The 11,287-nt window shown below is 37.2% G+C and overlaps 1 long non-coding RNA gene across 1 annotated transcript; it reads left to right on the top strand.

Moving 5' to 3' along the window:
* The first annotated feature begins 3,201 nt into the window (after positions 1–3,201).
* On the top strand, positions 3,202–10,596 carry LOC147581729 (uncharacterized). Its single transcript, XR_015249738.1, has 2 exons — positions 3,202–3,300; positions 10,411–10,596. It is a non-coding gene; the product is annotated as an uncharacterized LOC147581729 (long non-coding RNA).
* Positions 10,597–11,287: the final 691 nt, after the last annotated feature.

The raw sequence follows: 11,287 nt of genomic DNA, 5'->3' as shown, positions 1-11,287 counted from the left end.
TGATGATAATTTCATGATCATTCCCAGCTTTGCTCTTCTAGCGTTTTCTTATAGGGTCATTACTGGAATTCTATGGGGGATGATTCCTCATTATTCAGGACAGTCTACGACACTATAGGACAACATTAGTATTCCCAGCCCTCACTCACTACATTGAGTAACACCTCCTAGTCATTCTGACATCACACATTCTCCCCCACATTTCCAAATGCCTACCAGGAGGTGGTACTCCTCTGGTTGAGAAGCACTAATGCCTCTAATACATGCTTCTGTACGGACAACTACTATCTCTCCCAATCCCAAAAGGCAATTTATATTTCTTGTGGCTGGGACACAAGATTTCTTCTCAGAATGTGGTGATTTCTCTCCATCGATGTATTCCTCTCTGCTGAAGACATGGTTCCTATAGAACGTGGGCCCATTTTGACCATTACACATGATCAGTGTTGTTTAGTGTTTTCCTATCTTACATAAAGACACAGACCAATGTGGAAGTAGAAGTAAATGTATTTTCTTCACCTAGGAGTTCCCTCTCAAGTTCTCTCAGCGCAGCTCTGTACACATTCATCACTTTATACCACTTCCTCATCCGAAAGGACAAATGAAAGAGTTCCCTACCGGCGCCTGGGTGGCTCAGTCAGTTAAGTATCCGACTTCGGCTCAGGTCATGATCTCACACTCTGTGAGTTCAAGCCCCATGTCTGGCTGTGTGCTGACAGCTCGGAGCCTGGAGCCTGCTTCAGATTCTGTGCCTCCCTCTCTCTGACCCTCCCCTGTTCACATTCTGTCTTTCTCTGTCTCAAAAATAAATAAACATTAAGAAAGATTTTTTTAAAAAAAGAAAGTGTTCCCTAGATATTGCTGTTGCACCAATTACATTCTTTTCAAGAAAAGGATTCTCAGTTCTAGTAAGGGGAACTACTTTTATTCACTGACATCTTTTCCCAGCAGCATATTTGGTGCAACCTCAGCCACATGAAAGAATTTCAGCAGGCCTAGGAAAGGGCTTTTTAGGCTCAGGAACCTTCCTAAAGATAAGAGACAAACAGCTGCCTGGTAGGAAACAGGGAGAAGCTATGGATTAGGAAGAAAGTAGGCCACTCTGATACCACCTAGATACTATCTCATCAATCATGCTAAGGCCTTGAAGAGCTTTGTGTTGAACATTTCTATCCCTTGTGATGGTGGTCTTATCAGTTCTCAGGTCTGTCCTCATCAAGAATTTTCCATTATTCAGATTATTCAGCATGAGAACATAGAAAAAGCAAATCCTTAAGTCCACATGATGTTTGGAGAGAGGTAAAACATTTATTTCGATGCATAGGTGGTGATCTTGCCATGACATAATGCTTGCCATGAACAGTAAAGCATTTTGGAATAAGACCAAACAAATGAAAGAGATCACCCTCAATTCCACCTCACTCCAAAAACTATTTTGTATTTTTTCCTGTATAGATCCTATCTATAATTGCAATCAGTTTACATGTCATTACTTATTGTGCTTTTAAAAAGCACATCACATTTTCTGTATTCTTACTTGCTTACATAACCATTACTATATTTAATGGTGGTACTAGAGTCCCTCTCATTTATAATCTGTAATTAGCTACATTCCTTTCTTATTGTTGAATATTTAATGTTTTTCTTTTTCTTTTTTTCTCTTACAGATAAAAACATCTGTCCTACATCTGTCAAAATATTTCCTTAGGAAAAATTCTCTAGCATAGGATTACTTGGTCAAATGAGATGAATGTCTTTGTAGGTTTTACTTAGGGTTACCTTATACCTTTTAAAAGGAGATATGTCCATTTGAAATGCTCATCACTACATATTTATATCTCTACTTTACTTTCAACCCAGATGACATAAAATAATAACTCTCAATTGCATTTCTTTGGTTATTAGCAAGAGCACCTACCTTTGATTAAGCTATGCTCAAATTACCTCCCTACTCATTTGCAGTTCTTTTGTTAAATGTTTTTATTATTTATTTTTGAGAGAGAGAGGGGCAGAGTGTGCAAAGAAAAGGGGCAGAGAGAGAAGGAGACACAGAATCCGAAGCAGGCTCCAGGCTCTGAGATGTCAGCACAGAGCCGATGTGGGGCCACGAGATCATGACCTGAGCTGAAGTTGGAGGCTCAACCAACTGAGCCACCCAGGGGCCCCTCATTCGCGACTCTTACAGTGGAAAGTATAAGAGCAATAGCAGTTTATGAGCTTGTGTTGCTTTCATCCAAATTTAAATCAAATTGCAGAGGAAAACACTCAAAGGAGACAGAGGAAGTATCATTTATCCTTTATGTTTTGATAAACCCTTTCCTGACTTTCTCCTGTGATGTAAAAAAAAAAAAAACCCAAAAACCCTCAAATATTTAGTGAAAAGCTTATATATGAGTTAATAAGCCTATATAATAAGTTAATGTTTCTTTGGTTGCACAAAATATAAATTTACATTAGTTACCCAAGTGAGAAAAAGAATTTATAGGCAGTATACTAATGAATCTAATAAAATATAAGGAAGATTCTGGGTCATATGGTCTATCATTTAGGATATATTTTATTGCAAGTAACTGAAAATTTAAGAGTGGCTTTATAAATAAAGAGATTTAATTATCTAGCAAAATAATATTCTACATATTCCAGGGCTGGTTCTGCCACTTGACAATGTTATCAAGGAGCCAGACTCTTTCCATCCTTTTATTTCACCAGCCTCAGTATGCCAGCCATTTGGGGGCTTAGTTGTCTCATGGTCACAAGATGGTTGCCTTGACACCAGGTACTCCATTCAAAGACAGGAAGCAGTAGGTGAGGATGGTGGCTAGGGTAGAAAGGAATTTATTCTTTCTCTTTTTCTCAAGGAGTAATACGCATTTCTCAGAAGACACTTAGCACACTTCCTATTGTGTCACAGTAGATAAAACTGAGTTTATGATTATTATTAGACTTATTAGACTGAACTTGGTTATGACCATCCCTAGCCTGGAAGTTAGGACCACTTTCTAGGAGATCAAGGAATCTTCAGCTAACACTGGAGGGAAATTGTGGTGTTTGATAATGGATAAGAATAGAAGCTATGCCTCTAGGTAGACAACCAGATTGTGTGACACATATGGGAACCAGGGAGTTTGTGGACCTTCTTTTTTTCTATAAATGGGTTTTCATTGACAAGAAACTCAAATGTCTGTTTTTTTCCTCAGATCAAACTACAAATGTCTAAGAGTCTTATTGGTTCCATTTGCCTTTCAGAGAGCACCTCAGAGTGAAAGTATGGCTTCTGATGCCTCATCTGACGATTCACAGGTGGGAAAGGGGAGAGCATCAGCCTTAAAAAAAAAAAAAAAAAAGGGAATTGTCTTAAACAGCAATAAGCACAATGTATATCCCTTACATCTAAATTAAACAAAATACCATCAAAAGATATTTATTGATTCCCTAACTTGTAGAAGAAATTGTACCAGATCCTGTGGGGATGCAATGTATATCCCCTTGTCCTTGTCCCTAAAGTGACTACAATCCATTTTAGGAGTATAGATAGCACTACAGGGAATAGATGAGAGCTAATTTTAAGATACAGACCATAAATGTTTTGTACCCTAACAACTTTGTTAAAGAGAATGGCACATAAATGATTTCAGGTGAAAGGAGAAAAGGCCTGGAAATGTTTAATTCATTCAACAACCCTCATGTAGTCAGCTGTGCCACAGCTCTTTCTTGGTCACTGGTCACCCAGGGTCTCAGCCTCTTCTTATGTTATATAGCCCACCATTTTGATGGCATGGGCCAGTGGTGTGGCCTTAGAGATTGCTTCAAGAAATTCTGCTTCTTTCAGGCAGCCTTCATCTTTTCCACCTCTTCTTGCCTTTTTCAGGACATTCATTTTAACTCCTTCCACCTCTCACTGTCATTTTCTGAGTGGTTAGTGAAAACTATATTATTAGGGACAAAATTTTTCTAATCTCTTTTATAGCCACGAAGCAAACACATAATATAGGACTCAGTTAATGATTCTGCTTTTGGTTTTCTGTGTGATAAAGAGCAAGTCTCTTAAATTTTCTGTGCTGAAGAAATCATTTAAAGGAAAAAATAATAGGATTTGTTTCTTTTTCACCTTTTCAACTGAGTTTCTGATGTAAATCAGGGAAATAGCCCACCAAAACTTGTAGTATTTTAGCAAAATATTTTATGAAAATGTGTAGTTCTTTTAAGAAAATACCAGAGTTCAAATGGACTTGTATATTCTCTCTTTTTTGAGAGAGGTAATAGCTCTTCAGCTGGAAAACCCAATTACTAAAGTCTATATATTTTATCTTGGTCATCAGAGCATTCAAGAAACACTATGAATCCAGTTAAGAAAAATAAATGTTCACACCCTTGAATGAATGATAGTAAGGAGGACTAAAATACAATTAGAAATGCTATTATCTGAAACTATTTGTGAGTCAAAAACCAATTGCTTAAACTAAAGCAGAGAGACAGACACCCAAAGGCTCTGGAATAGCATTTGGGTTGAAAATTTGGTTAATATATTCCTTCCAGACTGAAGCACCCAGATCTGGATCCATTATTGTCACACAGAGGTTCTTGTTTTTTAAATCATTAACTGCTATTCAGGACTTTCCTCAGGAAGCAGACCCTTAGTAACAGGAAGACTTTCTAAAAATTTCTCCTTTCAGGAAAAAGACTGGAAGTCCGGAAAAGGGGAATTCACTATATATTAGACTACATTATTTGCAGATGCAACTGAAAACCACTCCTTTGTAAAACCTTTTTTGATCCCATAAATTAGCAATTAACTTCCCTGTGTTGGAGACTACCAGGGCTGATAATTTTAATCTCTTCCTAGCATTTATGTTATTAACTTACACTACTGTTAGTTATTTCCCCATCAATCTTCCTCACCAAAGTTACAAGTTCTTGGGAGGAAACAACCAGTTCTTTCACATTTTTGACTCCTCCTTGCCCCCACAGTGTCTGGAATAGTTAATAATAACTTGTACTATGCGTCAGGCATTGTGTAAGCTACCAGACAGAAAATGGACAACAAAATTAGTACAGTACTCTTTGCCTCCTGCTTAAAATCTAGAATGTATAAGAGATACGATTGAATAAGCAATAACAACAAAATGCCATGCATCCTGGAATAGGAGTTGAGGTGTTCAAGGAGGGCTCATTTCCGTGGCATGCCTGCATTATGAATACCTCATGGGTATGAATACCTGAAGTGTAGTTTGTTCAGTAGCATTCCATATGAGATTGAATATAAATTCATGGAAAGCTGGGTGAGTTCAGATGTCAGTTCCTTGTCTTTGAGTCTGATAAGAATCATGTGAGCCTCACACTCAGACTGTGTATGCACTAAAATGAAAAGGTCCCAACAGGCACCCTGAGGCTTTAGGATGGGGAGGAGGCAACTCTAACCCCCAATGCCCCAGCTTTGTTGATTGTTCCTTTTAATGAATGTCTTTCTACATATTTCTTAAGTCCAGTGTTTGCTTGTGCTAACACGTGTACGAGCTTCATCTTTCATGAGGAGTTCAATGAACTGCGCTGGTAGACATCCCTTGCACGAAGGAAAGTACAGGAAACTGTGGAAACACACAGAGCATACAACGTAGTTTCAACACACATTCATTTGAACTATGAGTAAGTGATTATCAAAACTTGAGAAAAAAACAGCATTCAGATAACACTAAGAAAATTAAAATGGAAACAGAAATTATGAATTATTCATTCAACTAATAATTATTGATGACCTATTGCATGTATGTTATCTTACAACTATAAAATCTGTGGTTACTTTAGAGTTTGGGGATTGTTCCTTCTCCTTCTCCTCCTTCTTCTTTTTCTCCCTCTCCTTCTCCTCCTTCTTCTTTTTCTCCCTCTCCTTCTCCTTCCCCTTCTTTTTTTCCCATCAAAGAAGTGAAAAGACAACCTATAAGATGGGGAAAAAATATTTCCAAACCATATACCTGATGAGGGGTTTCTATCCAACATATATAAAGAATTTATACAACTCAATAGCAAAAATAAATAAATAACCCAATTTAAAAATGGGCAAAGGACCTGCATAGACATTTCTCCAAAGATATATGAAAGGCCAACAGGTACATGAGAAGATGCTCGACATCACTAGTCCTCAGGGAAATGCAAATTAAAACATAATGATATATCACCTTATGCCTTTGAAACTGGCCATCATCATAAAGTCAAGAGAAAACAAATGCTGGCATGGATATGGGGGAAAGGGATCCCCTGTGCACTGTTGGTGGGAATGTAAATAGGTATAACCACTATGGAAAACAGTATGGAGGTTCCTCAAAAAAATTAAAAATAGAACTACCATATGATCCAGCAATTCCAATTCTGAGAATATATCCAACATAAACAAAAATATCAACTCAAAAAGATATCTGCACCCCATGTTCATAGCAGTATTATTTAAAATAGCCAAGATACAGGAACAATCTAAGTGTCTATCGATGGACGAATGGATTAAGATATATATACAATGGAATATTATTCAGCCTTTAAAAAAAAAGGGATAGGAAACTGTTCTGGATTGTGGACTAAAGAAGTGCAACAACTAAATGCAATGAGTTATTCTTTTTTGGATCCTGGATTAAAAAAATAAAGCTATAGAGGATATCATTCAGATAATTACAGAAATTTGATAATGGGCCATATATAAGAGAATAGTTTCATACACAAGCTACTTGTACCTCCTAAGGGTTGGTGGATTATGATATTTTCAGATGGCTCAGAAAGAGAGAAATGGAGAAGCAAAGGATTAAAAATGAGCTAGCCTAGATAAATAGATAAATATATAGTTGCTCATTGCTCTCATCTTGCAAATGTTCTGGAGATTTGAAATCTCATCATCAACAATGAAAAGAAAACAATGCAAGTGCTCTGTCTCCAGAGGTGGAGATTTATTTTATTTATTTAATATTTATTCTCTAAGAGTAGAGAACAGCTTTCTCCATTCAGTCACTGTGCAGAACAGCATGGTGAAAGGCAGCATGGTGTGGTGGTAAAGAGGAAATTCCACCATTTGCAACAATATGGAGGGATTTTGAAGCATTATGCTAAGTGAAATAAGTCAGACAGAGAAAGACAAATATTGATCTTACTTATATGTGGAATCAAAAAAGAAGAAAAAAAAAAACTCACACAAAAAGAGATCAGACTTGAAGGAGGAAGGTTCTCAAAAGGCATAAACTTCCAGTCATACAAAAAATGCATACTAGGGATGTAATGTACAACATGATGACACAACTAACACTGATGTATGATATGTAGGAAAGTTATTAAGAGAGTAAATCCTAAGAGTTCTCATCACAAAAATAATTTTTTTCTCTTTTCTTTTTTCTTTTTCCTTTTATTGTTATCTATATGAGAGGGTGGATGCTAACTGAACCTATTGTGGTAAAGGAATAGGCTCTGGAGCCAAACTTCCTGGGTTCCTATTGCAATTTTTTGCATAGTAACTCTGTGGCTTTGAACAAATCACTTAACTTCCTTGTTCCTTAGTTTCCTATAAAATGGGAATAAAACTAGCACCAACCACATAAAGTTTTTGTGAGGGTGAAAGTATATAAAGTGATGCTGGCAAATAAAGAAGTCAATAAACATAAGCTATTAGTATTTCACCCCAGTGGTCTCTTAAGGCAAGACTGAATGTCCTCAAAAGATGTCAGTGAGAGAATACATCCTTTAAAATGTAATAATTGTGGATCTCACCAATAATAAAAATTATCATCTGGGAATATTTTTATTATTTCTTATTCCCTCTCTGATATTCTCAGAACTTCAGTTTAGTGGCTTATGGGTTTTTTTTAATGAACAATTTTAATAATATCTTCCTGGTAGGGTTATTGTTATGATTAGAAGTCCAAGAATACTCACAACGATTATTCTGAGTAAGCAAAAAAAGTTAAATTATGCTTGATAATCTCTATTAAATATGACAGGGAAATATTTTAGAAATATTTTCACTTAGGGTGCCTGGGTGGCTCAGTCAGTTAAGTGTCTTGACTCTTGGTTTCGGCTTAGGTCATGATCTCAGGGTTTGTGAGTTTGAGCTCCACATCAGGCTCCATGCTGACAGTGCAGAGCTTGCTTGGGATTCTCTCCCTCTCTCTCTCTCTACCTCTCTCCTTCTCATGCTTACTCTCTCTCTCTCAAAATAAATAAATAAACTAAAATTTTAAATAATTACAAAAATTAAAACTAAAAAAGAAATATTTTCACTTAAAATAATTTTAATTTTAATATTTAAATTCAATTATGCTTTCAACACTGCTTCTTTCAAGACTTTTCTTTCTGTTAAACCCACAATGGGGACTTGAAATAAAACCCAGGGACAAGCTAATGTATGAACCTAACAAAATATGTTCTTCCCCTTCCCCAACATGACTTTTTTCCTTTCATCACATTGACATTTTTTTTTTTTTTTTTTTAGTCCAGGACAGACAGTTATTGTTGCAGATTGTCCCTCAGTTTAGATTCATTTTATTGCTTCCTCATGATTGGATGCAGGTAAGACATTTTGGAAAGGATAACATTGAGACAAAGTGGAGCCTTCTCAGTGAACCATATCATGGGCAAATAGGGTCAGTTTGTGTCGTTATTGATAATGCTGAATTTGATCATTTGGCTAAGGTAGTTTCTGCCAGATTTCTCTGTGGTAAAAGCAATGTTTCTCTTTCAGATTAATAACTAATATGTAGTGGGGGAGCACCTGGGTGGCTCGGCCTGCTGAACGTCTGACTTGATTTCAGGTCAGGTCAGGACCTCTTGGTCTGGGATGATGCTGGAGGAAAAGGTGAGAAACACTGCCTGCTTCCCTAAACCCTTCTTTCATATGAAGCAAAAGGTCTATACCATTTGGTTAGGGGAAGCAAACCGTCATGCTGAGATCTACTTCCTGAAGGGAGGGTAGAAATAGAAATCCTGCAGGGCACCTGGTTAAGCATCCCACTCTTGGTTTTGGTTCCAGTCATGATCTCATGGTTCGTGATTCGAGCCTTGCATTGGGCTCTGCTCTGATAATGAGGAACCTACTTGGGATTCTCTCGCTCCCTCTCTCTCTACCCCTCCCTTGCTCGTTCATTCTCTCTCCCTCTCTCCTCCCCCCACTCCCTCAAAATAAATAAATTTAAAAAAAAAGAAGAAGAAGAAATAAAAGCCCTGCTCCTAGAGAAAAGACAGGAGTACCTCCTGGGCTCATATTCCTGTACTGGTATAAATTAAAGGTCTACTGCCACTGGAGGGAGGGTAAGAATATATAAGAATGCTATTGAATTAATACATAAAGGAAAAAAAGATAAAATTTAGCAAAAGATATGTACATGTGTGTCATTAAAGAAGAAACTCAAATGACAAACATATTAAAAGTATTCAACTTTATGAATAATTAGATAAATGCAAATAAAAATCATAAAATATCATTACATATCCTTAAGGTTTGTATAATTTTAAAAATCTGGCACAACCAAATGCAAAGAAGTGAGTCAGTGGAGATTTTCATGCATTTTAGGGGGTAGAAATGGGGTATAACTGTTTTTGAAAACCAATTTTTCATCACTAGTAAATGTAAATTTATACATACACTGCAGTTTTAGTAATTTCACTCCAACATATGTACCCTAGATCATCGATTCATGCCCATGAGCACCTGGGGACAAGTGTAAGAATAATCAAAGCAGGATGGATTGTTCACAATAGCTCCAAACTTAAAACAACACAAAGCCTATGACCAACATTTGGGTAAATAAAATATAGATACTAACCAGCAATGAAAAGGAAGGGACTACATCTACACTGTTGAATATCACAAACATAATGTAGAATAAAATAAGCAAGTATAAAAGTATATATAAACTATGGTTGTATTTATAGAAAATACAAAGCAAGGCAAAACTAAAAAATATATTATTTAAACATGCAAACATTGGTGACAAAAATATAAAGAAATAAACTGAATTATAGACATAAAATTTTTACTCTCTCTCCATGCAAAGTGTGGAGCCTGCTTAGGATTCTCTCTCTCTCTCTCTCTCTCTCTCTCTCTCTCTCTGCTTTTCTCCCCACTCATGCATGCTCTCTCTCCCTCTCTCAAAGAAAAAAAGAAAAAAAAAAAAAAGAGAGATACCAGCTCTCAAGCCTCATCTAGACCTGCTGAATCAGAAACTCTGAGGGTGGGGCCCAGTGACTCTCATTTTTACCAATTCTCCTGGGTGATTTGGATGTGTGCAGAGTTTGAAGACACATCTCTATACCGCCCTTGGATTTACCTCAGAAAGCCACTAGTTCTCATCTGAACAAGAAAGTCTTCCTCTCTTCTCTTCTGAGAACACATTCCCCCCTCCCCTCTTCCCCACCCCACCCCCATTTTTTTGTCTTTTTCAGGCTCATCTCTAATGCTACTTCATGCAGGAAGCTTTCCAAGCCTGGAAGAACTAAATTTGGTTTCTCCCATCATCTGGAAAGAGTCACCTCTCTGACTCCCGTCCTGACCCAGCAGAGGATATTCACATTGTTTCTTTAAACAAAAATAAATAAATACAGAAAACCAGAATCAAAACTTCAAACCAACCACAGAAAGCATTTGGTGTGTGTTTAGATGATATGTGAGTAAACATGTGACATGTTTATTTTACTGCTTTAGAACTTAAACTTCTGGACTCAAGGAACAATAACATATATTTACTCTTGGGCAACAGAGGAGCCAAATACATTTTTAAACACTGTATAATTGTGAAAATACTCCCAAATCATGATTCTGCCCGATTATCTGCTGTAGAATCCCAGGGCTGGATTGAATCAGTGTTCATGTAATTGCTTGCATTTAAAATTGTTCCTCAGAGGTTATGTCCCCATGGTGCTCTAACTACTGCATGGAATATATGACAGCCTGGCCCCTGTTCCCATGGCCACTTCCCTGTGGCTTTCTGTGCTTCTGGCTTAGCTTTCCCTGGGAAGAAAAACTGGATGCTTTCTTGGTACTGAGCCATGCTCTCATCTGGGATAAATATTAAGAAAGAGGGAGGGAGCTTTTGTTCAGATTATAAATGCCAGATCCTGCCACATTAATTGTCCTGCACATCCCAATGGTGCTTACTTCAAACACTTGGTTTTCAAGCCCTCCTCTCTAAAGGATGTGCTGGGAACTGTCAGGAATCACAGAGGAGTGAGTCCTACACTACTTTCATGAACACTTACTCTAAGATTGCCACTGACAGAATAAAGGGAAATCCCTGGACCATATTGTGGTTTATCAGCTTTC

This window comes from Puma concolor, chromosome B1, assembly GCF_028749965.1.
Source record: "Puma concolor isolate L17-30 chromosome B1, mPumCon1.1.hap2, whole genome shotgun sequence".
Taxonomy (NCBI): Eukaryota; Metazoa; Chordata; class Mammalia; order Carnivora; family Felidae; genus Puma; species Puma concolor.
Note: the sequence above shows the minus strand (reverse complement) of the source record. Positions and strands in the feature narration are given on the sequence as shown.